General features: G+C 45.1%; 1 long non-coding RNA gene across 1 annotated transcript; it reads right to left on the minus strand.

Annotated features, from left to right (window-relative positions):
• Positions 1-566: 566 nt before the first annotated feature.
• LOC141020917 (uncharacterized) lies at positions 567-1,213 on the minus strand. Its single transcript, XR_012180908.1, has 2 exons — positions 1,041-1,213; positions 567-944 (listed from the first exon to the last, which is right to left on the minus strand). It is a non-coding gene; the product is annotated as an uncharacterized lncRNA (long non-coding RNA).
• Between the last annotated feature and the right edge of the window lie 5,259 nt (positions 1,214-6,472).

The raw sequence follows: 6,472 nt of genomic DNA on the forward strand, positions 1-6,472 counted from the left end.
AGTGGCTCTAGGTCTCTTGGGGTCCCCTCATCCTTCTCTAAGCTCCGGGCCCTCGCTAACTCCCTGACAGACGCTACCAAACGGGTTTTTTGGGTTGGTCTGGGACCGGTTTGCTGGTCCCTTTGGACGACTAGGAACAAGTTTACCATTGAGCATGTGTTCCCTGCTAAACCTGCTGGCTGCTTATTTAAATCGTGTGCTCTCTTGCAGTAGTGGAAATCATTGACTAAGGCGGAGGACCAGGATGCTCTGAATCTGCTGATCTCTAAAGTTCGGGCCTCGGCGTCTTCTCTTTGCAGACAGGAGCAGGATGCTTAGTTGGTTTTGCGTTTTCCTCGGCTAGTTTGACTTGGCGTTTGAACTTTATCCGGCCTGCGTGCCCTATGCTGGCTATGGTGCCATGTATCTCTCCCCGTTTTACTTCGGATGGGCCCGTGTTTGGGGCTCATCCCGTCTATCTGCCTGGATGGTTATGTGTGTTGCTACTCTGCCTTGTGGCTTTATCTATAAAGTCGGGCGCATGCCTTCTCTCTAAAAAAAATAACATGCAAACTGAAGGCAAGATGTACACATAATTTAGACCTTGTAAAGCAAGTTCAATAATTCCAGTTCGTCGCTCAACACATGGATGTGTACTACAAATTCAAATTTGGAGTACGTTCTACATGAGCTCCGGGTGCTTCGTTAACAAACATTAAATAAAAGATCCTCGGTTTTTATTCCAGATAATTCAAATTTGCAGCCCACATTACTGCACGATCCCGCGGATCATGTCAATGGCGGCGGCGAGAGGTTGTTCGGCTGAGGGCCTATGGGAGGTCCGGGTATCGGAGCCGGAGGCGGCGGCACTGGGACCAGTAAGAGCTTCCTGCCGCCGGTGATCTGCAGCTGATTCCGACGAGCTGCGAGGCCATCAAGACACGCCGCTGGCAGCCCGCGCGCTCCTAAGCAATACAAAACGCAAAGCAAAACAAATTAGCAGCTAACCAACATAGTCTTGTGTACTGCCGTTATCGATGCATAAACCTACTGCTACGTACCATGTATGGCGCGGGCCTCCAGAGGATACGGCGACGAGACGAGGAAGAGGAAGACCAGGGCGGCGGCGAGCAGAATCAACGGCGACGGCCGACGAGCAAGGATCTCCATTAGGCGGCGGTACCTGAATCTCGCTGATAGATTCCTACAAGATGGGAGTACAGTAGGATCTACTACACGTTTAGCTCCCGGTGGCCTGGAGGACGTTCAGCACTTGGTCCTATTTATAGGGAGGAAGGCTGACCTAGTTTGAGTTACTTGATGTAGACTTGTAGAGGTTGACGATGCTTCGTTAGCATGGCCGAGGTTTCTCCAAGTTGTTTTGAGCTGGCCGAGGTTAATTACGCCGCGGAACCAAGCAAAGCACGCATGCATGCACGTGCAGCCAGGTCTCAAGATCTGCGCTAGCTTGCTCGGGCTTCGGACATTGCTGTACAGGTGGCAACTGAATTTATGGCTAGATTCCAGCGGTTCCCACCTCGCCGTGCAGTTGCCACTTGGATCCGGCGTACACGATCTATTTTAAATTTCAGTCGTCCTGACTGCCCTCCCTGACAATGTCATCCAGCCGCTTACTGGCAATTTGTTTTGGAGTACAAAGTATTTCTCCTGCAATTTGAAGTTCCGTTTCTTAAAAGTTGGGGTTTTGCCTCTGTCCTAGGAGGCCATAGACTTGATCAAGCACTACTTTTACTACACTGCAATCTGGCTGTTCCAAAATATGTGAACTGATCATTGCAGAAAAGTACAACCTCTGTACCAAAATATAAGACGTTTTTGTAATTCAATTTGAATGGCAAAAACATCTTATACTTTGGTACGGAGGGAGTAGACGGGACACGCGATGTTTTGTCACCAAAGTGGCTAATCTCCTGAGCATGATTACGGGTGTGCCTTCCAAGTCTAACTGTAACCAAATACACATATTCGACACAATTTTAACACTGGCTAGCAATACCATTTTGACTATGTGCTATTGCATTTTTAACAGCGGAGAAGTCTGTGAGGAACCAGACTTGCGCTACATATTAAACAAAGAGATGGTCAACTCAAATCGGTACCCAACTAAAAAGTAAAACTACAACATGGTCCCACATTTTTACAACAGGGTGCTCCTTGCATCACTGAGCTGTAGCTCCGATCCAATGCCGCCCTTCATAGGGACTGTATACCACTTGGGGCAACGAGGTCTCCGCTGCTCCACTGCCGGCTTTCTCCAAAAATGGATGCAATGCACGCAGAACTAAAGCGACATGCCTACTTTTTGACTTGCAGGTCGGGAGGAAGGAGCAGAAACCCCACCAAACTTGGTGATGACCACCCGATGCCATCGCTTGCAGCAGCCGCTATTCAGCGACTGACGAATAGCTTCCGAACAACAAACGCCACCTATAATAAGAACCATGATCGACTAATGTCATATCTGCCCTCCCACTTCCCACCATCGCAGTGGCTTGAAGGGAGTCAGGAAGGGAAAGATCCGTCTTCCAGAACTTCAAGCTTATTGAACACGAGATTCGCCGTCTTCCACCATGAAAGAAAGATGTCTAGGATATTTTGACACGGTTGGGTGCATCTTGGGTGCGCCAGGGGCAACCACGACGGCATGCACCATTAAACCGGACCACAATGACGTAAAACTACCAAACTATACATAGTGATGGCCCGACCTCCCCTCTCACATCCCCACTACGGTCAGCGGAGATGCCGAGGAAGAAGTAAAAGTGTCGAGCTAGGGTTGCCAACTACCAAAAGAGACAAGGAGAGAGACATTAAGTGAAGGGAATGAGAGCCAAACGTGTTTTGCCATTGTTGGCATGTAGTACATGATGAAAGCACACTTTTTCATAAGTATGTAGAAATAAATCAGTGGTCGAACAAGCGACATGATCGATGGGTTTACATTTGTAGAAAGAAAGTAAACATAAATCATTCTGTTTCCAACATCATTATGGTGTCTATGTCTGGCCTTACCGTAGGGTTGGTGACGAGGAGTTGGCCGATGTAGAGTCGAGGCCAATGTCGGAGTAGAGGTGCACGGGGATGATGGCCAGTGGGTAACACAACCCAATTAATGACCGGCGTAAAAACAGGAATCGGTGGTCGAAACAATGGCAGGGAGAAAAACTGATGAAGGGAGCGAAAAAAGACTCTCAGGGGCACAACCGACCAACATAATTGGCAAATGATCGCTAAATATGGGTTGTGCAACCCACAGTGAAAATCATGTAGATCGATTTTCCCGGAAGAAACACGGCATGGAAGTTGTGCTGGAGCTAGGTTTAAAATCTTGCGGTGGATACCATGAAAAAAGCTGTGAGTTGATGTAATGTGGTGTGTGTTTTGCATTGAGCCTCTTGAACAATTTATAGTAAAATAAAAGATTTGGTGGGCATGAAGTCTCTCAAGGTGATATGCATACTATTCCCTCCGTCTGAAATCAGTTGCACTAAGATTGAACCTTCCAAATGCCATGTCAGATTATATCCTGACATCTATCACATAACTTAGCAAAATTGCTTTATATGGAAGGGAGTGAACAATGATATGTTTCAATAAAATTTCGGCAATTGATTTTAGAGAGATTGTGCAATAATAGGTCCTCTAGAAATGCAACTAAGTGGAACACCCTATATGATGCACCAAAACAGGGAAGCTACGCGCACAAGTAAACAAGCTCGCAAGTAATAGCAGAAATTAAAGCCAAGGAGTGAGATAACCAAAGCGATGAAGAAGGATTTATCATGAAATTCATGTTCTTGGCAACAATGCTAGTCCCTATTGGAGAGGTGGAGGCCTGTAAAATCCCTCAAATACAATGGATATCTCACGCTTGTTCTCGGAGAGGCTCAGACAACGAATGCTCAAGCTCCCTCCTCTAGTGGTTGTTCATGGGCGAACTCCAAAACCTCACAAACTTACCCGGGTCACATATCTACAAATTGGAAGTTCATGATGACGCCAGCCTAGGGTTTCAACAAACCCAAAAGTAACAAGTAGCAAACAGAATCGGGAGGCTTCGAGATTGGCTTGGTAGAATCACAAATCTGGGTTTCCTCTTTCTTTTTCTCTTAAGATAAGAAATCAAACTTTGGTTAATTAGAGAGGAAATAATTAAATCCTGAAGGCGACAACAATGGTGTGCATATCGCAGATCTGGTAAGACACATCCCACTTGGGGACGAAGGGGGTATATACATGTCTAAAAGGATATGCCTGTTACTCTGCTTTTCAGGCAAACCTAGAGTTTCCTAGGCAGTTCAAAACTACGAGATCCATCTGAGAAATACTCCAGATTATCATGTGCAGTTCTAGACAACCCTGGAGCCTAGCCTAGATCAAGTCTGGAGGTTCTAGGCCAAAAATGCTAGTAACGAGCACATTATAGTTGACACTTTTTTTGGCTTTGGCACAAGTGTCTAGGTTGTTGATAGGATTTATTTTAAGCATGGATCCTCACTCATTCCTCGTGCGACCCATCTTAGTGTGCAGTGGCCATAGTGACTCACATAACGCAGAGAGAAGTGTAATCAAATAGACACCATCCCTTTATTCTTTTTACTATGGGTGGTCTCCGAGCATCGTTGTTTCCCTTTGAATGGGGTCAAAACTATTCATATTCTCAAGCTAACCACTAGCCCATCATCTATCATTATCAGTAAAACCCACTTAGGGGCTAAAATGTTCTTTCAACAACAAAACATCCGTACGCAAGCATAAGAAAGGAGAGGAGTTTGGTGTTGATAGGTGGCTCCTTGTTAGTCTTCACCATTATTCGACATGGAGGCTCACACATAGTTGGATTCTTCCACACTCAGATCACTTTATTTTGGTTAGTTGGTCTGGGGATTAGTTGATTTAAGATTAAGATTAGAGAGTACTTTGGTCACATCTACTTTTTGAGAACTCAAAGGTGTGTTGTCTCGGTATATTGTACATAACAGAGATCAAATATAGTCAGATTGTAATGAACTTTAGATAGAACATTGAAGACTCTCCGTACTAGAATCTGTAAGTTCAAGGCATTCTATGCTAGCGTTTTAAGGACAGTCATCTCAAAACCAAAGAGGACAAAACAGTGGTTAATTTGTTTAGCAGATTTTAGCTACCTCTTGTTTGTTCATGTTAAGAGTTGTTGATGTTGTTGTTGAAGACTCTGTTGTATCTGTTTTGCTAATAGTGAAAAAGTTGGAGTTGACCGGGTGGTCTGTGCTTTTTACTGTTCACCTTGAGGTTTTGCTAATAGTGAAAGCTGGAGTTAACCAAGTTGTATATGGTTGCTAATAGTGAGGTTTTCCATGAAAAAAATGTTTTTGTGCTCTTGTGCATATTATTTTGTTCTTTATATACTTACTGGCAATGGCTGCATGCATCGATTGATGCAGAGGCCAGGAGTATGTCCTCTTTTTCAAAAAAAAAAAACTTACTGGCTGTGTCACTAAATTAAGGGTTGTATTGAGCATACTTACTGTGTCACTAAATTGATGCATTGCTTTTGTTAGTGTCCGACCCCTCGCATCGAGCCAAAAATTGGATAAGTACTAAAATGGTAGCGGAATGGTGGAACTCAATCCAGTTGGCTATGTCTAACAGAGCATGGCAAGCACGCTAGTAGAACAGCCCACATCCATACCAAAAGCCTTGCCTCGAACACCTAACCATCCGTTAATTACAGATCCAATTGTAGTCAAACTCGTGCATCTATTGGCCACATATCGAACATCTGAGAGACAAACCATAAGAAAGAGACATGTAGTGTGAGTGTGTGACTTGGCTCTGGCTCCCTAGCTAGAAGCTAAATCTCATATTTGTAGTTTCACCCGCACACAAATGCTTTCTCCCACATGAATGGAGCAAGCTAGGAAACAATTTCAAAATGATTGACTCCCATTTTAATTTTTGAGTGACTTTCATTGAGTTTCATGAGATTTTTTGAGCAAGTTTGGACTGCTCTCAATCAAGTTTCACATGATTCAATCGAACTGTCTAAAGCAAGTTCAACAGTTCCAGTTCGGCGCTCAATACATGGATGTGTACTACAAATTCAAATTTGGAGTACATGAACTCTGGGTTTTTGTTTGACAAACATTAAATAAAAGATCCTCTGTTTTTATTCCAGATAATTCAAATTTGCCGCACACGATACTGCACGACACCACCGATCATGTCCGTGGCGGCGGGGAGAGGCTGTTGGGCTGAGGGCCTATGGGAGGCCCGGGCATCGGAGCCGGAGGCGGCGGCACTGGGACCAGTAAGAGCTTCCTGACGCCCGTGATCTGCAGGTGACTCCGACGAGCTGCGAGGCCGTCAAGTCGCGCCGGCGGCTGCTCGCGTGTTCCTGCACGATACATACGCAAAGCAAAACAAAATCCTCACCGAGTTAGCAGCTAATTTAATTAACCAAAGTGGCCTTAGGCGCGCACAGCCATTATCG

The sequence above is a fragment of the Aegilops tauschii genome, chromosome 3 (genome assembly GCF_002575655.3).
Source record: "Aegilops tauschii subsp. strangulata cultivar AL8/78 chromosome 3, Aet v6.0, whole genome shotgun sequence".
NCBI lineage: Eukaryota > Viridiplantae > Streptophyta > Magnoliopsida > Poales > Poaceae > Aegilops > Aegilops tauschii.